This window comes from Chiloscyllium punctatum, chromosome 42 (assembly GCF_047496795.1).
Source record: "Chiloscyllium punctatum isolate Juve2018m chromosome 42, sChiPun1.3, whole genome shotgun sequence".
In the NCBI taxonomy this organism is placed as follows: Eukaryota; Metazoa; Chordata; class Chondrichthyes; order Orectolobiformes; family Hemiscylliidae; genus Chiloscyllium; species Chiloscyllium punctatum.
This window is the reverse complement of record NC_092780.1, coordinates 24,364,166-24,392,025: the sequence shown is the minus strand read 5'-3', so window position 1 is coordinate 24,392,025 and position 27,860 is coordinate 24,364,166. Positions and strand designations below refer to the sequence as shown.

Sequence of the window (27,860 nt, the reverse complement as noted above, 5' to 3'; positions counted from 1 at the left end):
CGCTTCGATACAGCTACAATGGGATGGGTCCAGGGTCCAGATGGGAGGAGGTCTCTAAGTACCCGGAAGAGCCTGCTCTTTTGCTGTGGTAAGTCATTAACAAACAGTGTTGCTTTCCGACTGTCACATTATGAATGCATTTATCCCTCGAGTGCCACTAAGTCATTCGGTTTTTTTGGTGATACATTATTTAGTCACTGCACGGGATAAATGATACAACACTGACCTATGGCAGGCCATTTTGCAGGAGCTTGTTTTAAAAACGATCACAGTATTATTAAGAGAAGTGTCTGAAAGAAGCTCTCTGTCTGTGCTGTACCATACATAATTTTTTCGGAGTCAAATTTGAAAAGAAGCAGGCAGTTCTAGGAGGGTGACAGAGTCACTGGTATGTGTTTTGATGCCTGGCTTTCCAAAACAGCAGCTTGCTCACACAGTACATCGTAACTGTAATTGGATTGCATCCCTGTTCCTGGATTCCAAGCAATATCAGTTTAACCCCTTCAAGCCCATTCATTCATCAATTTGTCAAAGCCACATTTTTTTTTAAACAGTAAGTTGTTATGCTGGAGAACAATAAATTATTTATTTCACTGGTGTTTATTAATAGAAATCATCTATTTTAAGGTAAAGCAGTCACACATAATTATCCTTAATTTTCACATGGTTCACATGTTCTGCATTTCAGAAACAAGGACAGATGTTACTAATCATTTGAGTGCTGCGAACATCACAAAGTCCCTTCATGCAAAGTCACCAAATAAACACATGCTGTTCAAACTGAGGCGGTATTCTGCCTGGCTTAATTTCTAATGTCAGATCTAAATTCTCCTCCTTCACTCTTTCACCCTAAAAGAGTCTTTCCAACCTGGTCCACTGATGGTGCCATTCACAGTTCCTGCTTAAAAGAGAAATTGCTTCCATGTGACAAAAATTCACTTTTCCCAGAGTGCTTTGTGTAGAGTTCCTACAGTGTAGACGCAGGCCACTTAGCCCATCAAGTCCACACCAGCCCTCCAAAGAGCATCCCACTCAGATATTTACGCCCCCAATAACCCTCATCCTATTCCTGTAACACTGCATTTCCCAGAAGTATGACACTGATATATTTCAACTTCATATTTTTAATTGCATTTCTACAGTTGAGATTACAAACAAGAGGAAAATTGTTTGTGGTTACTTCTTTGAATGTTTTACTTTAATAAAAAGGCAGAGTTGGTCCAGAACAATGACTGAATTCCAGCATTTGTTTGAAAGTAGGTGACTGCAGACCTCCTGTTGTGTCTGATGTTAGAGTAATAAGTAAGGTACACATTTAGTGCCACTAGCTTTGTTTTCAGTTCAGAGGAATCGCAGTTCAGAACACATCGGGTTTAAAACTAGAGAGAAGTTACTCGCTCAGAAGAGCTTGGGGCAGTTCAAGGAACCAAGGAATCACCTCAGCAGAAAGGTCAGAAGTCACACACAACTAGGTTATAGTCCAATACGTTTATTAGAATTCACAAACCTTCGAAGCAATACTCCTTCGTCAGTTTTAGTGATTACTGGCACTAACTAAACTATACAAGGTGAGTGATTAACCTAGGATTCATTCTGGTTGAGCAGTATCATCAACTAGGATCATAATAAATAGGGGTTCTTAACCGAGATTTGAATTCATGGAGTATTGGGGAGGTTGTGTTTCTTCCAAAGAAGCAGGTATGTGGTGATTCGGCACATATAACATGGCTTTCACAATGGCTTCAAATGTTGCTAAGACATTTTTCTGTAAGTAGAAGACATAACAGTGGATTATCTGAAATCTTTGACCAAAGCTGAAGAGAGAGTTGGCAGATATTTTGAAGGTACAAATAAAAGCAGGATCTGAGATGTTTGAAGTGATTACCCAAAGTTTAGAATTAGAAGGGAACCCAGAAATTGAGATGTCACAGCTGGAAATAGCCAAGATTCAGTTAGAAATAAAATAAAATGACTGAGGGAAAAGGGAGAGCAAGCGATTGAAAAGATTTGGTTTAAAAAGAAGAAAAGAAAACAGAAATAGGAAGGGAGCAAAAGAGGAACAAAGAGTAGTGGAATGAGAAGGGAAGAGTAATAGAAAGACCCTTGATGGAAAAAAGATCATAAAATGGAAAGAGGTAAAGAAAAAGGACAGGTAACCAGAAGTTAAAGAGCTTGAAGTCTAGAGAGGTCAAAAATCCAACGGCATGATCAGTAAGGAAGTAAAGAAAGGAGTAGCTGCATATTTAAGGATAAAAGTTTGATTTATCAAACTATGTTTCATACTGGGTTTCATTTGTCTAGTTGTACTATCAACATGATCAGAAAACCCTTTGACATAAACATTCTGTTGCTTCAAACAAAAGGTACACAGAACTTGGCATGGTATTATAACACATTGACACCTCTCGGCCAGTACCTGAGAACAGTTTAACCTTCATGGGAGGACAAAAGGTCATGAGAGAAAAAACTAGCAATACGGAATAAAACCCATTATAGTCAACAATTATTTTTAAAAGTTTTGATTAAAGGTCTTAATCAACTAGCTGGTACAGCAATGTAGAGTTGAATCTTCCAATTACTGACTGAAGTGGGCAAGGGCAAGGATGTTGAGAGACTGGCACAGTTACCTGTCATTGAGAACAAAAGGTCACAATTCCTCCCAAGTGTTGAACAGTGAGACAGGATTCTTGCTAGTGAGTGGTTAGCGGTCTATTCACACCCATTGGTATGCATTAACATGCTCATCATTTTGTTATCCTGCCTCATTGACATGTTATTTCCATTATCTTAACTGTTGCAAGGAAATTACATGGAGATAATTCCCAACATCAGGAAAGTGAGGACAGTAAAAATCTGATAAATCCAGCTCACTGTTCGTTTCTCTGGACTTCTAGACACCAATATCTCAGGGCATTCTCCATGGACAGCGACCACATGCAGTACCCACCCACCCCACTCCCCCCACCAAACCAACAGGATCTCCAGGCCCCTGTTGGCAAAGGGGGGTGCCAATTACCTTCTGTCTAGGGCAAATGAAACAAATTCTGCAAGGCAGTTCTGGTCTGCCGGTGTATGACTGGGCGCATGGCTGAACTTTAACAATGACACTTGTGCCAGAATCCCTAGGAGGTGCCAGCAGTGACCACCTGCAGGGAGTGAATTGCAGGGCACCTTAAGGGCATGGTGCATAGTTGATGAGGGAAAATTGGCGTTAAACAACTCACTCAGGCTCGGCGAGGGAACCTTCCATAAACGTTACTTGGCCAATTTCTGGTAAAAGTGCAGTTAAGTTGCTGAACTAATAATCTGGAAACTGGAGTCAAATCTTTTATAGCAGCTGGGGGATTAAAGCTCAGTTAATTGAATGAATCTTGAATAAAAGGTAGTATTAATAATGGGTGGCCATGAAATCTGCAGATTGTCATCAAAAATCCATCTGATTTAAAGGTGGCCTTTACAGGAGGAAATCCATTATCCTTACCTGGTGTGGCAAAGTGCCTTCAAGAATGGCTGAGCAAGCCTTTTAATTTCACCAATCTGCTATGACAAACAAGAATCATTGTGGAACATCAATCCCTGTGGATGGAGAGGTAGTTTTACTTCTCAAGGGCATTTAGGGATGGGTATTAAACACTGTCCTCACCAATGATGCCCACTTCCTGTAGGGAATTAATATAAGTTTATTTTGCACCATTTAATTTCACATTTACAAGAATGATTTGACTACCGCAGTTAAATTTGTGCATTTGAAAAGACTGTGCTGGTTTTCATTCAGAATCACAGAGCTATTATACTGTAGAGGAAGCCATTTAACACATTGGTGGCATGGTGGCTCAGTGGTTAGCATTGCTGTCTCACAGTACCAGAAACTAGAGTTCAATTCCTGCCTTGGGTGACTGTCTGTGTCAAGTTTGTACATTCTCCCCGTGTCTGTATGGGTTTCCTCTGGATGCTCTGGTTTCCTCCCACAATCCAAAGATGTGCAGGCCAGGTGAACTGGCCATGCTAAATTCCCTGTAGTTTTAGGTGCAATAGTCAGGATAAATGTAGGGTTGCTCTTCGGAGGGTCAGTATGGACTTGTTGGGCCGAAGGGCCTGTTTCCTTACTGTAGGTATTCTAAATATTGTGTCATCACCGATATTCTGTGAAGGTGGTGTTTTGAAGCTATGAGTGCTGGGCTCCTGGCACCTTGTCTGCTATCCCATTACTTCCTCCAGTCTGTTTTGGTGAGGCTACTTCTGAAGCTGGCAATTGGGGTGGTTGTTCAGGCCAATCAAAGTGTGTTTTTTGACACGTATGTTGAGGTTTGATGCCTGTGGTGCTTTGCTGAGGCTGTAGCCCTACAGATGGAGGAAGATGGCTCTCTAACTGCAGAGCTGGGTGGATTGCTAGGGCAGGTGGGAAGGAGGTTCCTACGATACCTTCTTTAATTCCTCCCCTCGACATGGGCACAGCTGAAACCGCACGCTTCAAAGGGCTCTGTAGTGATCGGAACCAGTGGACCTTGTTGACTGCGAGGTTGTTGATTGGGTTTGTTAACCTCGGCCAATCAGAAAAGACTTGGTTGATCAATATAACCAGAAGGTGAGGGGGTAGTTAGGGCCGACTGCCTGCCCCTCTTCCGTGGTTACGTTAGAACCCGGGTGTCTCTGGGGAAGGAGCACGCGGTGTCCACTAACACCCTTGAGCTGTTCGAGAAAGGTGGGCACTGCAGGGAGTGGAGTGCATTATTTCCCCCTTCAACTCTATTTTGATTTAATCCCTGCCCTCCCCTTCACTGTTTGATCACAGCATTGCCCTTTGATGTGAAGGGCATTGCTTGTCACTGGCCACTCGGGTGTTTCTTTTCTTCCTGGTGGTGGAAACTGAATAGAGATTCATGCACCTTGTGTCTCTCACTGTGTCTCACACCTGCACACACACAACATGGGGGCTGAGGGAAAAATAAGCACTCCTGCAGTTGGGCGGCAGTGTGGGGGCAAAAAAAAACAGATGGTAACAGGTCAAGGCAGTGGGCCGTGGAGGGGGTTTTTAGGGCCGATTGCCTGCCCCTCTTCCACAGTTACGTTCGAGCCTGGGAGTCCCTGGTGAAGGAGCACACGTGTCCACCAACACCCTTGAGCTGTTCAGGGAGAGGTTGGCACCACAGGGAGTGAAGTGGTTTATTTCCCCCTCCAACTCTATTTTGATTTATCCCAGCCCTCCCCTTCACTTTTTTGATCATGCAGCATTGCCCTCTGAGAAATGAATTGCTTGTCACTGGCCATTCTGCTGTTTCCTTTCTTCTTGGTGGTGGGAAGTGAATAAAAATTTGTACACCTGTTTTTCTTCACTGTGTCCTACACCTGCACACAAGCGACATGGATGCTGGGAATGAATAAACATTACCGCTGTTAGGCAGTAGTGTGGGGGCTTTTAAAAAAAAGAAAAAAAGTATAACCAGAAGGTTAAAATCTCCTCCGTTCAAGCCAGTGTATTGTACACAAGTAAATAAAAGGGTGACTTGGTGATAGGATACCAGCCTCTGTGCGGTTATTTCAGTTCTTCCCTCCACAGTGACAGGCTGACAGCTGTGTCTATGTTTTAATGTTACAAGGTCTTCTGTAATAATGTCCATTGTGAGATGTCCTCTCATTCTCCTACCGAGACTGATAGCAACCACCTCTCCTGGTGGGCTGCTGGGCTCCCAGCACCTTGCACACTCATATTGGCCATCCTGACTGTTCACCCCAAAATGGTTTATGGAGGTGGTTCCTGAACTGGTTGCCTCAAGAATTTCAGCCACGATCCCATCATGTACACATCTTGACCCCAAACCAGAATTCAGTCCAACATAAAGGCGTGGGACCTTGAAATTACAATCCAGTCAATTATACTTCAAATAACATTTTAACATGTAAGATTTGACTTTGAGTTTAAATCTTTCCTTTTTTTGGAATGCAGTAAAAAAAACTGTTCAATTCGATAAGCAAATCAGAGCAGGACTTATACATTTAATGGTAAGGTCCTAAGGAGTGTTGCTGAACAAAGAGACCTTGGAGTGCAGTTCCTTGAAAGTAAAGTCGCAGGTAGATAGGATAGTGAAGAAGGTGTTTGGTATGCTTTCCTTTACTGGTCAGAGCATTGAGTATAGATGTTTGGAGGTCATGTTGTGGCTGTACAGGACATTGGTGAGGCCATGTTTGGAATATTGTGTGCAATTGTGATTGTGAAACGTGAAAGGGTTCAGAAAAGATTTATAAGGATGCTGCCAGGGTTGGAGGATTTGAGCTATAGGGAGAGGCTGAGTAGGCTGGGTCTGTTTTCCCTGGAGCATTGGAGGCTGAGGGGTCTCCTTATAGAGGTGTATAAAATCATGAGGGGCATGGATAGGGTAAATAGACAAGGTATTTTCCCTGGGGTGGGAGAGTCCAGAAGGTTTAGGGTGAGAGGGAAAAGATATAAAAGGGTCTTAAGGGGGCAACCTTTTCACACAGGGGGTGGTACATGTATGGAATGAGCTGCCAGAGGAAGTGGTGGAGGCTGGTACAATTGCAACATTTGAAAGGCATCTGGATGGGTATATGAATAGGAAGAGTTTAGAGGGATATGGGCCAAGTAATGGCAAAAGTGACTAGATTAGGTTAGGATATCTGGTCTGCATGGATGGGTTGGACTGAAGGGTATGTCTCTGTGCTATACACCTCTATGACTCTCAGCTCAAACATCATTATTAAAAAACTACAAGGCATCAATGAATTACTTATATATATCTTAACTGCTCCTCCTCAATATTGTGAAGTGGTTTCTGTTTATTTTATTCACTCTCACTTTGCATGTCATCATAGAATTCTTCACTTGATGGAGCATATTCAACTCTTCACAGTTTCCCATTTGCAATTATCTGAGGGTTGCCTGGGATAACCTGCTGCTCTCTCCACCTCCTGACGCAGCACCCTTTTCCTTTCCTTGTAAGTGACTGATGTTTGCTCAACAAATCTAGTTGACTAGATTGAGACACCAAGATTAGGCGAAAGTGGGTACTGCAGATACTGGAAATCAGAGTCAAGATTAGAGTGGTGCTGGAAAAGCACAGCAGGTCAGGCAGCATCCGAGGAGCAGGAAAATTTATGTTTCGGGCAAAAGTCCTTCATCAGGAATGGCCATTCTGATGAAGGACTTTTGCCCGAAACATTGATTTTCCTGCTCCTCGGATGCTGCCTGGCCTGCTGTGCTTTTCCAGCACTACTCTAATCTGAGACACCAAGATTGATTAGTGAGCAATTTCGGGAATCCAGTGCTTTGTACCTTAGCACTGTGATACAATATGCCAAAGAAGGACCCCTCCAGCCGAAAGTCTCTTCCAATCATTCATTGCAATTATTTTGTTACTTTTGGAAACCAAAAGAAATTGCATATTTGTGTTAGCAACCGTAATTTCACATGGGCTGGATTTTTAAAAAAAAAAATAGTTAATTTCACTGTCTGAATTAGAAACTGAGGTCTTTATCATTTCAGTTTGAAATAAGAATTAAGGAAGATCCCAATGCAATACTTTGAATGAATAATCCAAGCTACCATGTGAAACATGCATCTGCTTTATCAAGAGCTTTTATTTAGATTTAAGAATGAAAACCCGTCTGCATCAATAGACAGGATTTTCAACTGAAAATCTAAATAAAGCTTTATAAATTAGATATCAGATAAAAATAATTTTGTTTATTTTTGAATTTCCATATCTCCTTGGCCCACGTGTTGTGTTGCAAAACTTTACACTTGCCGATTCAGATCAGAAGAAGCAGACTTTTCAGTCATTGTTAATGCAAATGAAAAGATTTTTCTCTCTCTTTCTTCAGGTACCAAGTACTAAGAAGGCATTGCTGATCATGGACACCCATTGAATTGGTTCATGACAATGCTTGGAAAACTATTGCAGTAGTTTGCCATTGTCTATGACTGACCAGGAAACTCTCCCAACCAATATTAATTCTGCTTCACAGCACAAACTTTGTGACTAAAATGAACCGTGTGAACCAATTTTCCAGTTGTGAACTTTTCTCAAATTTAGATGGATTGAACGGTTTTCCTCAGTTGTATTATCTTGGGAGGAAATAAAACATTAATGAACCAATAAGATGGAGGAGGGTTCAATGTAACTTCAACAGTCAAAGAACCAATTTCACATTGTGATGTTAATTATTCATTTAATCCAAGCCACATCAGCTCTATAACATGTTTGATCATATTAAATGCAACACTTGAGATATTAGAGCCTCTTGTTTATTATTTATTTAAAGTGATTACATTGTGCTGATTTTATTGGAAGTACAATTCTCATCTTAAGGAATGCAAATAGACTACAGATGAGGTTAGTTTTGTTTATGATAAAAAGAATCGCACCACAAAGTGGGATACTGTCAGCTTGAGCTATGATTCTCACATACAGCTCTTGACATTGCGAGGTCATGATGGAAGCACCAAAAGAGAAAGCAAAGGAGAGAAGAAGATAAGTCGACCTTTGGATCGACTTGAGTCTTGTGGCTTTTTCAAGAGTGGAACAAAAAGCATTGGAGAAAGTCAAAGTGCGTGCTTTGGGAACCACTTAATGCTGAATGATGTAGGGGTTCCCAACAGCAGAAACAAGAGTGGGTTGCAGTTATATTACACACAGTGTAATATAATATTATTCTTGGGCAACCAGTGAATAAAAAAATTGTACAGTTTGAAGAAATGTTGCACAGTAGCTTACTCTCAGCAAGGGCCCAGATTGAAATCTGGATTAAATCAAATGATGAAAGTTGATTTACAAGCAGAAAAAGAAAACTCACAAAGGAAGCCCACAAGCTAAAAATTCACAGTCGGAATCATGTCTCCAACTTGGTGCTAATTGAGCCATTCACTTTTGTCCATTCCTCTTTTTCAGATCTGAATGTTTTATTTCTGTTTTAAAACTAAATATTCATTGTTTTATTTCTGCTGTAACTGGACTCATGAAAATAGCTGGAATGTACAATTATGCAGAGAACTTTTCTTTTAGTGTTTGTTTGCTTTCTCTTTGAACTGGGAATTGATTTTGCTGTGACAAGACTGATGAATGAGGCAAGGGTTGAAGTAACAGGGATGCTGGAAATGGTTATATTTTCCTGGCCACATGAGAGGTGTCAAAGCACTGGAGGAGAGTCAATGTGTTACCATCATTCAAAAAAGGAGGAAAGGATAAACTAGTAAACTGTAGGCCTGTCAGGCTAACCACAATGGTGGGGAAACTACTGGAAACAACTTTGAGGTACAGAATTAAGCTGCGTTTGGAGAGGCAAGGATTAGGCAAGAATAGTCAGCATGGTTTCGTTAAGGGGAGATCACATCTTGGCCAACTTGATTGGATTTTTTGGAGAGGGATTCAGGTGAATAGATGGGGGCAATGCATTCAAAGTAGTCTCCTTGGACTTCAGCAAAGCTTTTGATAACATCCTGTGTGGGTGATTGCAAGTGAAAGTAACAGCCCATGTGATCCACGGAAATTAGCAAATTGATTACAGAATTAAATGATTGTCCAAGGGTGATTTGTGCTTGGAAACCAGTAAAACTCTGCAGGGAGCAGAGTTGGGGCTTTTGCTGTTTGTGGTACAGATTGAAACGTGAAAGTAGGCGAGTTGATCAGTAAGTTTGCAAATTAAATGAATATTTGTGGGTTGGTAATTAGTGAGGAGGGTAGTCATTGATTACAGGGGGATATAGATAGGCTGGTCAGACGAGCTGACCAGTGGCAAATGGAATTCAGTCCAGATAAGTGTGAGGTGATGCACCTGGGCAAGATAAACAAGGCAAAAGAATACATGATGAATGGTAGGATACTGGGAAGCACCAGAGGTCATATTCACTGATCCCTTAAGGTAGTTCCTCAACATCTAGCACTATGGCTAGTCCAGTTGTGCAGAACACAGCTTGCCAAGCTGGTGTTGTATTCTCTGTCCAGGCTATACTGAAGGATCCAGCGGTCTATGGCAAGCTGCGGAACTACACCTTCAGGAGCTCTATCGCTTGTTCCACAAGATGAAAGTGCTGCACAGTTGAGTGACCGACACATTACAGCAGCAAGAAAACACCGAAGATAAAGATATACAGACGCATGATTTCACAGTTATAAGTGTTGAGATGTGCATTTGCAATCGTGAGGCACACGAGGCAATGGGCCACATCTGAAAAATGAGATCAGAATAGTTAGACAGTTATTTTCGACCAGCATGGACATGATGGAACAAAGGGCCTTTTTCTGTGTGGTAGACCTCTATGACTCTATGACTACCAGCCCAGATACTAACCACTACACATACATTTTGAGGATAGCTTAGGGGTAGGATTTCCATGTGGTATGCTATCAGGGATACATACACTGCAGAGGGAAAGTGCAGCACAGGTTCCATTCCTTACAGCTTGATGCCACACATGAGTTGCGCTATGGACCCAGATGAAATCTTTGAGACGACAGGCTACAGAGGAACAAAACACTTGGAGCAGTGGAAACCCATAGTCATTGTCAACGAGCAAGGAACAGTTCATTACCAACACAGCACAGAGATTTCCAACCCTACGGCAACATGGTTTTAATGAGAAAAAGTGAGAGAAGTCTCTATTACAGCATAAAGGATTGCTTGGGTAGAATGTCTTTGTGCTTTCTTATCCTACATAACCTTCTTGAAACATATACCAATTGTGTTTCAACTTCCACTAAGTCGCTTTCACCAAAAATCTGAATGCCAGAAATAGCCAGCATTGCAAGGAGGCTATGAGAAGGCTATAGACAGTCTGATGGATTACGCAATCATCTGACAGATCAAATGTAATATAGAAAAATGTTATGCCATTCATTCAGATTGGAAGAATGGGAAGAGGCAATATAAAACAAAAGAGACCCTTCTAAAAGGGATAGAAGCATCTGAAGGATATGCATGTACAAACATTGATGATGATCGGGTAGATTGTGAGCATGGTCATTAAAATATATAGGATCCTAGGCTGTAAAAATAGTGGAATTAAGTACAATGACAAGAAAGATATGATAAACCTAACGGAAACATTGGTTCAGCCTTAACTGAAGTATAATCCCATTCTAAACACAACATTTTAGGGAGGATGTTAAGACATTAGGGAGTAGGCAAAAAAATGATACACCGGATTAGTTTCAGGGCGAAGAATTTCAGTCACATGGATACATTGGAGATGCTTCTTGGAGAAGGATTAGAGAATAGTTGATAGAGGTAATCATAATCACAAAGCTACCTGATAGAGTGGACAGGGTGAAACTGTTCCCATTGGTCGAAGGATCAAGAACCAGAGGACACCAACTAATGATGTCAAAAGAAGGAATAGCTTCAATAGGAAAAGTTTTTTTTAACACAACAACTGGCTAGGATCTGGAATGCACTGCCTGATAATGTAGTGTGGCAGAAAATAAGTGGAGGCACATTCAAGCATGGCTTTCAAAAAATAATTGATCATTAGAAAAAGAAATTGCAGTGCTAGTGGGAAAAGGAAGTGTTACTGGACAAGTTACACTTTGTGAAACTAGGCACAGATATTATGGGCTTGAACAACATCCTTCTGCACTGTGGCCATTCTATGAGTTGCTTAGACACAGTTACTATGGCAGCCAATATAAACCTCCCTTTCCCTGCTCTGTGATACCTCTCTTACTTCTCCCACATGCTCAATGCCAAAAAAAAGTCCAACTAGTCCTCCAGTGTCAGGGGGCAACTGATCCACGCAACAGCTTTAAGTTAGCAGAATATACATTAGCAAACACTAAAGTACATTGAAGAAATAAACCTGTACTCAAGTGGCAAGTAGTTAATGATCCCATTCAATAGGGCTGGTGTGGGCCATTAATGTTGGGTGCGGTTATGCAATATTAAGAAGTCCCAAGAGAGCTGAAAGCCGATCAGCATTGCACATTCAGGTGGTTTAACAATTCCTGCACGGTGTCAGCTTTCCCTGTCTCTGTGCCTTCTTTCAGCAAGCAACTATCTGCATTTCTCCAAGTTCAGATCTGTTGTGCATTCCTGACTTTGTTGTTTTATGATTCTTTGTTTTAGTTATCACTTTATGATTAGCCTAGGGTTTAAGCTTTAGGACTAAAATCCAAACAGTTCTTAAATCCAGCTCCTTGACCAAGGATTTAGTTACCCGTAGCATTTTCTTCTTGTGGTTCTGTGCACAATTTTGTTTGATAAGCCTCTGGTGACAGATCTTGGAATGTTTTATTAGAGTCATAGAGTCATAGAGATGTACAGTATGGAAACAGACCCTTTGGTCCAACCTGTCCATGCCGACCAGATATCCCAACCCAATCTAGTCCCACCTGCCAGCACCCAGCCCATATCCCTCCAAACCCTTCCTATTCATATACCCATCCAAATGCCTCTTAAATGTTGCAATTGTACCAGTCTCCATCACATCCTCTGACAGCTCATTCCATACACCTACCACCCTCTGCGTGGAAAAATTGCCCCTTAGGTGTCTTTTATATCTTTCCCCTCTCACCCTAAACCTATGCCCTGTAGTTCTGAACTCCCTGACCGCAGGGAAAAGACTTTACTATTTATCCTATCCTTGCCCCTCATAATTTTGTAAACCTCTATAAGGTCACCCCTCAGTCTCCGATGCTCCAGGGAAAACAGCCCCAGCCTGTTCTGCCTCTCCCTATAGCTCAAATCCTCCAACCCTGGCAACATCCTTATAAATCTTTTCTGAACCCTTTCAAGTTTCACAGCATCTTTCCCATAGGAAGGAGACCAGAGTTGCATGCAATATTCCAACAGTGGCCTAATCAATGTCCTGTACAGGCACAACATGACCTCCCAACTCCAGTACTCAATACTCTAACCAATAAAGGAAAGCATACCAAACGCCTTCTTCACTATCCTATCTACCTGCGACTCCACTTTCAAGGAACTATGAACCTGCACTCCAAGGTCTCTTTGTTCAGCAACACTCCCTAGGACCTTACCATTACTTTTAGGGGTGCAACATATCTGCAAATTATTGTAGTCACCAGCTCCCACAAGTAACTCTAACACATTCTAATTATTGTTACCTAGTTGGATCCAAGGGGCCCAATTAATATTTAAAGTGCTGTTCTTCTGTCCTGAATGCTTATACTGCAAAATTGCGAATGGGTACCAATAATTAGGCTGCATTGATGAATTAGCGACACACCCATTAAACCCATGATCTAATCTCAAATGTAAGGTGGTGCTACCATTTTGTGGTGAATCACTAAGGTGAGGAAATTACAAATAGCTTGATTTCACTCTGTTATCCAGACATAAATCAGAAAGGCAGACAGATCACATACTCTAATCCTTAAGCAGTTGTGAGATCTGACCTCCAGACCAGTCACTGACCATGAGCTCCCAGAAGCTCTGGAGCACCCTACACCCTTCATAACCCACTTTCCAATGTGATCATGCATCTTCATTGCAGGTTGAACCTGGATCTCATCTTTCATGTAGATCACTGCCCACATTTCTGTGCATTCACCAAACTGGACAAAGTCAAGCCCCAACCACCCTCCAAGAGCACAACTGAAATAAGATCTGAAGCAGATCACTTATCAGATCCCCATGTGCACCAATTGGTTAAATTAAGAAAGATCCTAATATTCATATCCTTGCATGTCTTAAAGTAATCTATCGTCAATGGACTACTTTTGAAGTGGAGTCATTGTTGTTGGCTGAGTGCAAAATCAATCTTTAACACAATCCTGTAGGTTTCCCACAAAATGAATTAAATCAAAGTTTTCTCCTATAGTTGGCATTTAATGTAGGAAATTGGGCCCTCACTAGGCTCTCCTGCCAACAGGATGGAGCTAAATGATTGGCCAGACAGTATAGAATTCAATGCCTTGCCCCAAGGGGCACCTAATTGGTCTCATTTGGTAAAGTCCACTGCATTAAGTATCCACCAGGATCTATACTGTCAGTGGAAGGCCTTTCCCCAGGATTAAGAACCTCAGAAGTTTGAATCAGCCCTATCTCCATGAGAGTTACTGGTCATCAGAGATCTGGAGCTCTTCATTGAAAATCTGCCTCTGGGAGCAGTGGTAGCTGCTAGACATTGGCACTAGATCATCAAAGCAACCTAGGCCAAGTGAATGGGATGGTCTCGGACTCACAAACTATGGGTCATTAGTGAGTGTAGCCAGAAGAAAAGAAAATGGGGTAGCTCTTAGCAGGTTGACGTCCTTCCCAATGTTTGTCCCATGGATCATGGACTGAGTGCTTTTGAATGAAAGACCCCAGACCCATCCTGGTGCTTACAAGCAAACCCAACATGTTGTGTCCCTGTCCACTGCTGGAGTGGGATCAGGGTCTTAAGTGGCTATTAACTGCTCAGTCAAGCGACTCAATTGTCCTGACTGGAAAGGATGTTCACAATTCTTCCTAGCATTAACTTAATCAGGGCAGAGGTGGGAAGGTAACAACATCCCCATACACCACTGCTCTGTCCAATTAGGTGCCCCTTGGGGCAAGGCATTGAATTCTATACTGTCTGGCCAATCATTTAGCTCCATCCTAAGTTCATCTCCTTGCTCAGTGTCCTCTTCTCAACCTCGTGAAGGAACATAAGAGACTGTTTTATAAAAGAAAATCACAAATATATTCTCTCCAATTAAATTGTTTCTAGAGATATAAATATTTATGTAATATGGACTATACTAAATGGACTGAATAGCGTATTTCTGTTCCGACATCAATGTCTTATGGTATACCATTCATCATCAATAATGCATTTTACAAAAACAAAACAATTTTGTACTTAATGAAATCAGTAATGATTTCTGCTAGTTGTTTTAAATGGAATTATTTAATTTAGTTCCAATTCATATTTTCATTACACACCTGGGTACATTCGTTACAAATGATGTGACCCTGGTGGGACAGGATTTTGCCTATTTCAACTGAAAATGATCTATCCATAGAGGACAATTTGACCCAAATCCACTAGCTCGATGAACAGATGGTGCTGGGATATTTCAGCAGGTCTACAGAAGGGACCAATCTGTAAGTGAAGATCATGTCATTTCATTTTTGGAATAACATTCCATAATTTGTTATTAAATCTCTACCACATACTCTTGAACACTGACCATCTATCACAGGCCACTGACTCTGTGACAGATGTCCTATCTTTAGTGAAACCTAAACCTTAACCTTATTAATGGAATGGGCTTAGAGAAGTCCTTAAATTCTCTTTTAGAAAGTAATATATATTTTGCCTATCTCATCTCTTAAATGCGTTCATTTATTCTCTTTTTCTTTTAATATTCTGCATTAATACGAAGAAATCAAGTTTTTTGTACTCGGTATTTCAAGCCTGGATATAACACAATAGCCTTGAAAGTTCTATTGATAAGTTTAGCAGATAGAGATTTCACACGTGGGGATAAGATCTCTTTGCTATTTTGAGCACAAGCATTAACTTTCCTATTTCAAAAGTTTTAACTTTAAATACCTTGAAAATCAACATTATTTTAAATTTAATTCGAAAAATGTTTAAACAGTTGTATCTCATATTTAGTAACTTGAAACCGTGCAGGGATAATACATGAGTAGAAACTTTATTTACAATGTTCTTTTTTTAAAACAAAAGGCTGCTTAATCCTTACAGCTTTTGTGTCCAAACTCTACATATTGTTGACTTTTATTTTACGAATTCACACCCAGGTTTAATTAATTGAACACACTAAGCAGCAATAGTAAAATGAAATTCACAAACGCAGAGATTGAACGATAGAGTTTGATTTGCATATATGCCATATTAGCAAATGTAATTTGTGATGTTAATTCCTTGGTTTTCATTTCTGTTCTTTCCTCCCTCACAATTCTAATACTTCTCTTGATTGCCATTTAATACGGTTTTAAATGAGTAATAATCTTCCTCAATATTTTAGAATGAGATGGACATTGAGCAATTCAAGACAAGGAAGAAACCTGATATTGCACACCCTTCTGTTTATTGCCATTTATTATTTTTTAATAAACTTTACAGAGCAAAGTGTGAGCTTCAGAAAGGTAATGAAACCGACAGCTGTGAGAAATGGAAAATTACATGTTGATGTATTAGGGAATGCAGATCAACAGTTTAAGGCACTTCATGAAGGCAGAATAGAGAAGGATACTGCTCTGCATCTAACCACTTAGCTTATCAAAATGCTTGATGGAAACACAGGATTGAATTTCACTTTTCTTCAGCCAAATCCAAATTGCTTTGAGATTTTTGGACGGATTTTTGCCGAGAGGCCTTGCTGACATTCTTGCCACATCTGACCAAACTCCCCTCATTAACTACCCACCCTACACCTATGTGCACCCTCATGTCTTTGACCCCATCTTACCACACACCTTTCCCAGAATGACACACCACTCAGCAAATGACAAAAGGAGCCACAATATGTGTGTGCTTGGACATTTGAACATTGGAACTTACTTCGATGAATGCAGTACCAGTCATAGACACTGGAGATTGTTAGTGTTGTATGAATACTGAGATCTTGTATATCCTGGTCCACATAATGTAGTAAAAGTTTTACTGCATATCAGAGTGTGTTACATTATACTTACATTTTAAGATGATGCAAAATCAGGCCCATGCTCCTCTCCAGCCTTGTTTTGGACTTTGTCACCTGAGGGTTCCGCATTTAAGGCCACCCATGATTAATTCTGCCTTATAGAAATGGCAGTGTTCAATCTGCAATGACCAATGACATGGTCAAGATTGCCTTTGAACAGCATTTGCACCCTACACAGTTTCATACCTTATGCATTTCACAAACATGATGGTATGATTACAGATGACTTCAACCTCTATTCTGCAAGTGCATGATTAATGCAATTGCCCTTTGGAGATCCTCTCATTCAGAAGTCCACATATTGGGACAGAAGACAACTCTGCCCACAGGAGTGTGGTCACAACCATTTTCCATTTGTAGTTCACATTTAGGAGTTGAGAGAACATGGAAGGCAACACAGGTTGCGCTTGGCATTGGGTGTGGTTGAGTGGGCAAAGTGCCGGAAAGCAAAGCAGGGCAGGGTTGCTGTGAGCATCAAAGTAAGATACAAAGTCTGTGAGCAAAAACAGAGTGAGTGAGAATTGCTCCCTTGTCCATAACATGAGGTGGGTGCCAGTCACTATGTGTAAAGCATTATCAATGAGAGGTATCGGTGAACTTCATAGCCCTTGCAGCACTGTAGTGCAGAAGCATATGATATAAATGGACTAGAGATGTGCCCTGATGGTCAGTGAAACTGGTACACATCAGATGACGATGTCCATGGAAATGGGATTCATGTGGACACTGCTCCTGGAGTGGCCTGGGACGTAGGTGCTGGATATACAAGATGGAGGTCCAGGGGAGCAAGTGATGATCTGGAGTGACCAGGTAACCACTCTTTCACATTAGGAACTATCAGCATCTATTTCCATCTGGCAGGTTGGATAATGGAAACATCCATATTTGGTGAGATTAGTCAGTAGTTAAGGGTGATCATCCAAGTAGCTTGGTCTCTTGCCACTCACTAATGAGAATCTCATCTCCCTGTCCAAGACTTGAATGGAAAATAGGACTTTTTGACCTCAGTTTTGGGAAGGTCTTCACCTGACAACTCACCCCAATTTCACCATGGCCTATGTCATTTAGGGGCTGGGAACATTTCACAACACATCCTTCTCCAGGATGTTCCTGATGTTCTTGCTGATATTCCAGCAAGCTTTCAAAACCACATTCATTCTCTTCAATTAATTCCAATTTTCACCTGAACTCAGGAAACCAAAGCCAGATAAGAATCCATTAGGCTGTCATAGCTACTGTAAGCCATCTGTAAGGCTGCGGGCCATCTCTTTACATTACTTTAGCATCCTGGGCAAAGCTTCATTCTTAATCCATATACAATGTAGCTTGGGCAAACAACATACTTGCATTGATTCAGTCACTCTGGCACAGTATCTGGACTGGAACTGTCCTGTATTGTTAAAATACAACACCCGTCAAAGGTGTTTCTTGTCTTTTTTCCATTGTCTGGCATGTAACACTTGTGGTTTATATCACATATTTTACGGATCTAGTGCATTCTCAAATTGATGAGCAATGTTAGTACATGTTAAAATGACGCTTTTTTCTGATGGAATCCCATGAACAACTATTACAATGAAATACAAGTTAAGCTTCGTAAAGCCGCGCATTCTGTTTCTAACGTTATTCAAAAACATTTCATATCGCACTCAGCAATAAAGGCAAAATCCTATTACAATTACTGCATCTTCTAGCCTGTGAAAAAGTGACATTGAGGACTCAGTATTTTCTTGCTAATGGATACCACATAACAGTTAATCACAAAGTGTGGTCCCAAGTGACACAGCCTGACCTTGTCATCAAACGAGAAATTAGGTTTTAGCAATCAGTCATAAACTTCAGTTACCATGGAGACAATCTGTTCATTCTGTGTTCTACATCTGGAGCACAAAATCACCTTTTTTGAACAGTCTAATTATTGCTTCCATATTTTGCCTACTTATGTTCCCTTCCCATGTTTTTCTCTCTTTCTCTCACTCTTACTCAGAGTGGAATGCAGTTTGACAGCACTGCATGCAAACTCTACTTCTGGGGCAAGTGAACGTCTCATAAAAATCATCGGAATTAAAGCTTGTTACTGCTCAGAGAACTTAAAGGTGAGTATCTTCAGTTAAGTATCAAATTACTTGTGGTATACAGTATGTATAAATTCACATACAGTGGGATGATTTATCAGTTTGTCTAAAATCACAAAACAGTACATATCACACTCAAAATGGTCCAACTGATTTGTTTTTGGACCGACATACAGATCACTTCATCTCAAATTGAACTAAATTTTAATGTGATTAATTGAGATGCCATTACACGTTTACTTAATCAAGAAATGATCTACTAAGGTGCTAGTGTCCGTACCTCTAAGGCTGTGAAGCCCTGTTGCACCAGAAGTGTACCATAACAAGTCAGGACAGTTGATTTGATAAAATAAAACTGGTCTACTTGGGAACTGTCTGATAGATGACAATACGTAAGGGGTTTACTAACAATGATCCAAACATACTACAAAATGTTGCAACACGAGAAGTAAAGTATCTGGAACATGCATAGACAGAGAACAAGACTGTATATTTCCTAGACTCATCAAATTGAATGACTGAGGAAGTCAACAACACAAGGACAGAACAATAAATTAGACTGAGTGAATTCAATATCAGATCAAATAAGAAGAACGCAAAGAGAGAAAGGAAGTTTGGATTAAGAGGCACAGAGAAGAAAAAAGAGACAGAAAGAAAAAGTTTCATTAAAACATTGTCAACAATCAATTTCAAACGGAATGAGACTTTACACTGGTTAAAAGATAACTATCAGTGGCAGAGAGTTTTACTGGCAGTAATTAATGCATCACTTTGCAAAAGAGTACTTCAGATTAAAATGGAGAAGATATAGTTTGTACCGATCAAGCAAACACAGTATGTCTCACCATTCAAAGTATTTCAGTAGTGAGGCAAATGACAAGACATAGTTTTTAACAAAGCTAGTGGAGTGGTGCATTTCAGACAACAAATTTTGGATATTATATTTTAAGTTCATATCAAAGTGTTTCTTTGACTGCAAAGTCTATTCCAAACTTTTTGGAGGCTAGCTACACTGTGGGACTGTACACAGTTGGCCCACTTCTGAGGTTTGGATTTAGACCAAGCCAAGTCAATTAAACTTTTATATAAGGCTCCTACATTAAACAATTTTAGCCATTCTGTACTGAGATGCCAATTGATGTGAAAAGCAGTAATAAAATGCCACAAGCCAATATTAAATTGATATTTAGTTCAGATACACCACAAGAATTGGACAATGAACAACAGAACTCAATATAAGGACTGTATAAGTGTTTTCCTGAGGATGCGCTAATAAGACCGATCAGCAACAACAGTGTTGTTTCACTCTGCCGATGCCTGTACAACAACAGACCTGCTGTTGATCCAGACATGGTTACTGAATAGGAAATTACTATTGATATCTTGAGTATAAACTTCCTGTTTATAAACAAAACGACAGTCAATAATGATCAGGTAACAACAGGTATAATGATTAATAAATTATTAAGACTTGGGCTGTGTTAAACAACTAGCTATTTCTGAAAACTACTTTTAATCTACTGTTTATGAAGTGGACGTGATCTTTATGGACTTCATTAAGGTGTTCAACAAAGTTCCTCATGGTAGACTAGTTTGTAAGGTTAGATCTCATAGAATACAGGGAGAACTAACTCTTTGGATACAGAACTGGCTCGAAGGTAGAAGGTAGAGGGTGGCGGTAGAGGGTTGCCTTTCAGACCGGAGGCCTGTGACCAGTGGTATACCACAAGGATAGGCGCTGGGTCCACTATTCATCATTTATATAAATGATTTGGATGTGAGCATAAGAAGTATAATTAGTCCATTTGCAGGTGATACCTAAATTGGAAGTGTTGTGGACAGTGACGAAGGTTACCTCAGGTTACAATGGGATCTTGATCAGATGGGCCAATGGGCTGAGGAATGGCAGATAGAGTTTAATTTAGATAAGTGTGAGGAGCGGCTTGTGTGTGCAGCTGATGAATCTTGCATTCATATATTTCACATATTTCCTGACAGTTTGAGCATACATGTCAAGCCCAGTGCTGCAGCCCTTCAGTGGGGTCCAAGTCTTTGGTCATTCCTCTGTGGATCCCTGTAATGATTGTCCCAGTTCATTGGTGGACTCATTGGGATCACTGCTGACATCTTGAAGGAATTCCTGGAGTCTCATCCATCTGATGAATCCCTCCGTGTCTGCTGCTAGACTCATGGGGTCCATTCTCGTGTTGGGGCAGAAATTGAGCCCTTTGCTCAGAACTTTGATCTCTTCCAGTTGAAGGGTGTGGTCCAATAAGTTGACTTTCGATTTCCCATGGTGATAATATTTTCATCTGTGGTGCTGTGGGGGGAGATTGGCTACTGCTGGTGGTGATGCCAAGTTTCTCCAGTTTCTTGTTCTTGGTGTGCATGTACATGGTATAGTTTTGTCACCTTATCTGTTTGGCAATGTCACGCAACTGTACTGCTGTATCCTGAGTGCAGGCTGAGAGTGTGGACTCCAACTTGGTCTCAAGGTTATGGTGCCTGCTGCAGAGTTGGTCCAAGAGATGATGAAGAAGTTTGCGAGAGGTGCAGCGGCAAAGTCTCTCCGTGTATTCTGTGTTGTAGGTCGACTTGAGTGGGTTCATGATCTGTAATCCTATTGGGATCCTCACTGCTCTCCTGCATTTCGCAGAAACTTGGTGTCTGTGTTGATATGCGCGATCTTCTTGCAGATCCTCTCCACTCTGAGCCACCTGTTCGTGGTGGTGATGGTCACCATGACATGGAGATGCTGGTGTTGGACTGAGGTGGAAAAAGTTAAAAATCACACAACACCAGGTTATAGTCCAACAGGTTTAATTAGAAGCACGAGCTTTTGGAGCACTGCTCCTTCATCAGGTGGTTGTGGAGGATAAGATCATGCTCACAGAATTTATAGCCAAAGGGGTCCAGTGTGATGGAGATGTGATGCATTTAACAATTTTAGATTAAATATTTAATCTTTTATATGTATATGTATATGGAAGTGTGTGTCTATGTGTGTGTGTAAGCTTGGTTAAGTGTGTGTGTGAGTGTGATGGGGTATATGTGAGAGGGTGTATGTGTTAGTGTGAGTGCAGGGGATATATGTGTGTCCATGTGAGAGTTTGTGTATGAGGGAGGGTCTGCTTGGGTGTGTGAGTATGTCGGAATGTTGGTATGTGTGAGAGAATGTATCATGTGTTGGGGTCACCTGTAGTGTGACATGAACCAAAGGTCCCAGTTGAGGCCATTCCCATGGGGACAGAACTTGGCTATCAGCTTCTGCTCATCCACTCTGCTTTGTTGCTTGTCCTGAAGTCTGCCTTGGAGGATGGTCACCTGCAGGTCTAAGGCCAAATGTCCTGGACTGTTGAAGTGTTCCCCGACTGGGAGGGAACACTCTGCCTGGTGATTGTTGTGTGGTGTCCATTCATCTGCTGCTGTAGCCTCTGCTTGGTCTCACCAATGTACCATGCCTCAGGACATCCTTGCCTGCAGCATATGACATAGACCACATTGGTTAAGTCACATGAGTACTCACTGTGTACACAGTGGGAGGTTCCCCCACATGTAATGGTGTAATCCATGTTGACACGCTGACATGTCATGCAGTGGCTGCTGTGACAGGGTTGTATGGTGTTGTTGTCCTGAAGTTTGGGCATTTTGCTGTGAACAATGATCTGTTTATGGTTTTGTTGGTTGTTTAAATTTAAATGTATCCGTTTCTGTGGATAGGCTTGCCACCAATACTCATTACAAACTTACTGACTCCCACAGTTACCTTGAGTATACATCCTCACATCCTGTCAGGACCCTATTCCAGTCTCACAGTTTCTCCGTTGTATCTATTCTGACGATGACACCATCCGCAGGGGGGACCTCAGACATGTCGACCTTTTTCCAAAACCAAGGATTCTGCATCAGTGTGGTTGATAGGGCCCTCAGCCATGTCCAACTGTTTCCTGTTCTTATGCCCTCATCCCCTCTGTTCTCTCCTACATCACCGATAGTATCCCCCCGGTCCTCAGTTTTCATGCCACCAGCAAAGGATGATAAGCTACCATTTCCACCACCTCCAGCTGGATGCCATCACTAGACACATATTCCCCTCTCTGGCCAGCATTCTGCAGGGACCACTCCCACCAGGATAGTCTGGTCCACTCGCCCTCTGCTCCCAACACCTCCTCATACCGTTATGGCACCTTCCCATGAAATCCCAGAAGATGTTATACCTGCCCATTTACTTCCTCCCTCTTCACTATCCCAGGCCTCAGATACATTTTCCAGGTGAAGCAGAAATTCATTCATTCTAGTGTACTGTGTTTTCTGCTCACAATGTGGTTTCCTCCACACTGGGGAGATTAAACACAGACTGAGTGATCACTTTGTGGCACATCTATGTTCTGTCGGCAGAAAAGGGCCTGGGCTTCCTGTTGTCTGCCACTTCAACACAGCACTGTGTTCCCTGGCCAACATCTCTGTCTCAGACTTGTAGCAGTGCTCCAGCAAAGCGCAGCACAAGCTGGGAGACCAACATCTTACTTTCTGCTTGGGAATTGTGATGAAGCTGTTTCTTGAATAAGGTTATGCAGACCTGAGTTTTTTTTTGTCAGAGAGGTCATAAATGACAGAGGCTCAAAAAAGCCTGGGCATTGAAGGGTTTTAGGGCCTGTTTGTTTATCACTAACAGATACTGCCTCCGGCAGAAGGCTTTCAAACAAAAAAAAACACACTTGTATAATGAAAAGGGAATGGCCAGTTCTCCCAGCTCAGGTTTTCTCTGGGTTGTTTCTTTTTTAGCGGTAGCACGGAAAAGCTGTTTGATCAAGAAGCACATTCAGGCTGGTACTTCCATCCTGTAAGAACTTGTGTTTTGATTTTACTTTTTGTGCCAAGGGATGTTTATAGGGATTGTTACGAGTATTGGAACGGCATCATTGAGTTTGGATAGTCTGTTGGATGATCGGATAGTATACGTTATTCGGAGTTCTGTTTTCTGTACTTTGTGTTTCATTCAGTAATCTTGTAAATAAATTCTATTTTGCTTAAAACTAAGTGGTTTGACCAGCTGATTCTCTTCTGGATCATCCACTTTACACTTGCTTAAAAAAGGAGAAAGTGAGGACTGCAGATGCTGGAGATCAGAGCTGAAAATGTGTTGCTGGAAAAGCACAGCAGGTCAGGCAGCATCCTGTTTAAAAAGACCTAGCAGAGTTAGGGTTTGGGCTACCTTCTTGAAATGTTTTGAGGAGTCTGGCCTGGTCCATAATGGGGATCCTGCAGCTTTCCCAACTTAATATCGAATTTAATAATGTTAGGGCCTGAACCTTTTCATTCTTGACCTTTCTCCACCCCCTACTCCCCAGGTCATCACTTGGGCTTTCAGCGCAGCCAACTCATTTTCACCCATTGATGGTTCACATTTGCAGCATTTTTTTCTGCTGGTTCGCCATTACCCATTTCTTTGTCTGCTCAACTGCTGTTCTCTCTGGGCTCCATCTCCACTTATCATTTACTCCTTCCCCCTCTTACCCCTCCCTCACCCTAACTTCAGCATATGTGTAACAACCGTCTCGTAGCTACAGTCCATTTTGAAGAAGGGTCACTGGACCTGAGACACTGGCACTGCTTTCTCTCCACAGGTACTGACAGACCTGCTGCATTTCTCCAGCTATTTCTATTTCTTTGTTTTGGATTTCCAGTGTCCATTGTTCTTTGATTTTTTTTTTCATTCAGTATCAGTGCATCTCTGTTATAATGTTAAAAAAACTGCAATTGCTGGCAATATACAGAGCAGCAAATATCCAGCAAAGATCAAGTATTAAACATGAGCTGAGTTCTAAATTCTTACTTAGAATGGAACTAAATTGTTTGCAGTGAGCAGGAACAGTGTTCGGAGAACAATTGGCGTGCCAGATTCAGTTCATGCCTTAAGTGCAAAAGCTGCAAAGCAAATGGAGCTAGTTGAAAATGAATTTTCCTAATGCTTTTGCACAAGGTTTTATTTGTAATAGGAATAGGAATTTCTTTAACATATCTCAAGCTCAGACAGAGCTCGGCAGTTGACCTTAGTGACCCAGGGTAAAATTGAAAAAGAACATTAGCCAATGTCTTTCTTTCTGTTCCATCCTTCCCTTCCATCACTGATTGTAAAAGATATTTTTCCATTCTCAATTTTTTTTCCCTTGAAATCTAGGATTGTGCCTGCCTGCTTCTGTTTGTAAAAGGATTATGTTTTGACAAGCCAATATTTAATATTGCTAACACATAGCTCAGCTCTCATGATGGTTGTAATTTGTAATCCACTGAATTTAGATTGAAGTATTTTGTCTTGAATTATTTTATTCTTCATACAATTGGTTGACAGTTCTCTTCTCCTTTCTAATAATATCTGGTGCTCAAAGCAACACAAGGTACTTGACTTTTCAGCTCCAACTATGTTTTTGAACACCGCACTACAGCATCACGAAGGGTCACGATGATTTGTTTATTACTGTAATGAGTGCCTATAGCAAGAACGTAATATTAAATGCATGAGAAGTACATTATTTTAATAATTGATGTTCAGGATTGACTAAATAAGAATGTTATGATCCTGTACAGAATGCTAATACCGTGTCTCACAAATACTGAGTAAAATCTGTGTGTTTTCATGACCAAATAAGCCACTTCCTTTTTTTCCTTATGTCAATTATCTCTCTTTGTATTCTAAAGGTGTGGACTCTTTATCAGTGTGGATACTGAAGCTGCTAAATGCCCTCCTGTACCTTTCCTGAGTGGCCCTTCTTTGTGACAGCCACATTGGTAACCGTTAATCCCAGTGCTGCACTCAGCTAATGTACTGACAGCACACTTCCAGAAGAGAGTCACAGTTTGGTTATTTCGCCACTGCCTGATGCTGAGCTGTAGCATTACCCTGTCACCCTTCTGCTTCACATCAATTCACCCAGGACAGAGCAAACTTCAAAAACCTTGGACATTCCTCATCTGCAACACACATTTACTGGAATATTTACTAAATTGTCAGTGATTGCCATAGTTCATCCCTTAAGCTGGAAGATTTGTTTTGTATGCCAATGTATTACTAATGAAATGTTTAGCATATTAATCCCCTTTAATGTTAGAGAAGTTTTACATACCTCTTAACAAAGTGATAGTCCAGCAAAGTTTCTACCTCAGAGGCAGACAGTGTGGGATGCTCAATGTTAATCATGTCTTAAAATAGGCATATGTTCGAGAATGGAATAGTGTAGGTTAGATGGGCTTCAGATTGATTTCACAGGTCGCACAACATTGAGCACCAAAAGGCCTATACTGCATTGTAATGTTCTATGTTCTATCTGCTTTAAGTTAGATAACCCAGAGAATTCAGAAGCACCCCAGCTCCTTTTGTTGACTATAAGGTGAAATTTACACATAAACCTATCAAAATCACGTAACACTTATCAGGTTTTCACACATTAATTCAAGGGAAAGTCCCCACTGCTGTATGTGACAGAGGGAGGGATGGGCAAGGTAGCTACTTCTACAGGGAAGCATGAACATTGTTCTGTGTTGTGGATTAAGCAGGATAACTGGTGAGGGTTGGTTTTCCATTTGAAAGAAATAAGACAGAATGTGATTTTTTTTTGCAATTTTAAGGAATAAACACATGTCAATATGGGGCCTTGTTGTTGGAAGATGGATGAGAAAACTCAGGCTAAAAAGAATGTTTTCTGAAGGACAACATGAATTTTAATCCAGGACAGAACTGAGCCTGCTGGAAAGCCAGAAATAACATTGAAAAGGTTGCACATCTGCCAGAAATGCATCATGTGGCATAAAATGCCATAAGTTGTATAACAATTGCATGGGTTATACAAAACTTCCTCCCCTTTGGTATATGAATTGCCCATTAAATAAAGAGGAATCTGATGGAGCAGGCAAGAAACTTACAGTATCCAATAATATAACTTCCTGTGGATCTGGTGCCAGAACATGTTTGCTGGAGGTAAGCTGCCCTCTAGCGGAGGAATAGTATCCCTTTGGGATTGTGAGAGATTAATCGAGCTTCTGCAATTTAAGTGGATAAACTTATTAGTAATTCAAAGTTTGTGAGAAGATTTGTAGCTCGGGTGCTCGTTGTTGTGGTTGTGTTCGCCGAGCTGGGAATTTGTGTTGCAGACGTTTCGTCCCCTGTCTAGGTGACATCCTCAGTGCTTGGGAGCCTCCTGTGAAGTGCTTCTGTGATCTTTCCTCCGGCATTTGTAGTGGTTTGAATCTGCCGCTTCCGGTTCCAGCTGTCCGCAGCAGTGGTCGGTATATTGGGTCCAGGTCGATGTGCTTATTGATTGAATCTGTGGATGAGTGCCATGCCTCTAGGAATTCCCTGGCTGTTCTCTGTTTCGCTTGTCCGATAATAGTAATATTGTCCCAGTCGAGTTCATTTTGCTTGTCATCTGCGTGTGTGGCTACTAAGGATAGCTGGTCGTGTTGTTTCGTGGCTAGTTGGTGTTCATGGACACGGATCGTTAGCTGTCTTCCTGTTTGTCCTATGTAGTGTTTTGTGCAGTCCTTGCATGGGATTTTGTACACTACTTTGGTTTTGCTCATGCTGGGTATTGGGTCCTTCGTTCTGGTGAGTTGTTGTCTGAGAGTGGCTGTTGGTTTGTGTGCTGTTATGAGTCCTAGTGGTTGCAGTAGTCTGGCTGTCAGTTCGGAAATGCTCTTGATGTATGGTAGTGTGGCTAGTCCTTTGGGTTGCGGCATATCCTCATTCCGTTGTCTTTCCCTTAGGCATCTGTTGATGAAATTGACAGCCAGACTACTGCGACAACTGGGACTCATAATAGCACACAAACCAACAGCCAATCTCAGACAACAACTCACCAGAATGAAGGACCCAATACCCATGAGCAAATCCAATGTAGTGTACAAAATCCCATGCAAGGATGCACAAAACACTACATAGGACAAACAGGAAGACAGCTAACGATCCGTATCCATGAACACCAACTAGCCACGAAACGACACGACCAGCTATCCTTAGTAGCCACACACGCAGATGACAAGCAACATGAATTCGACTGGGACAACACTACTATTATAGGACAAGCCAAACAGAGAACAGCCAGGGAATTCCTAGAGGCATGGCACTCATCCACAGATTCAATCAATAAGCACATCGACCTGGACCCAATATACCGGCCAC

At 41.3% G+C, this 27,860-nt stretch overlaps 1 protein-coding gene and 1 long non-coding RNA gene across 2 annotated transcripts in view; one reads left to right on the top strand and one right to left on the bottom strand.

The window, feature by feature from the left end:
- The window catches only part of samd14 (sterile alpha motif domain containing 14), a 214,208-nt gene extending 197,553 nt beyond the window's left edge, over positions 1–16,655 (bottom strand). The window contains exon 1 of the mRNA XM_072561668.1: positions 16,603–16,655. The gene's annotated coding sequence lies outside the window, so the exon portion shown is untranslated. The remainder of the gene's footprint in view (positions 1–16,602) is intronic.
- LOC140465836 (uncharacterized) lies at positions 6–26,813 on the top strand. Its single transcript, XR_011955163.1, has 3 exons — positions 6–88; positions 18,598–18,706; positions 25,385–26,813. It is a non-coding gene; the product is annotated as an uncharacterized lncRNA (long non-coding RNA).
- Positions 26,814–27,860: the final 1,047 nt, after the last annotated feature.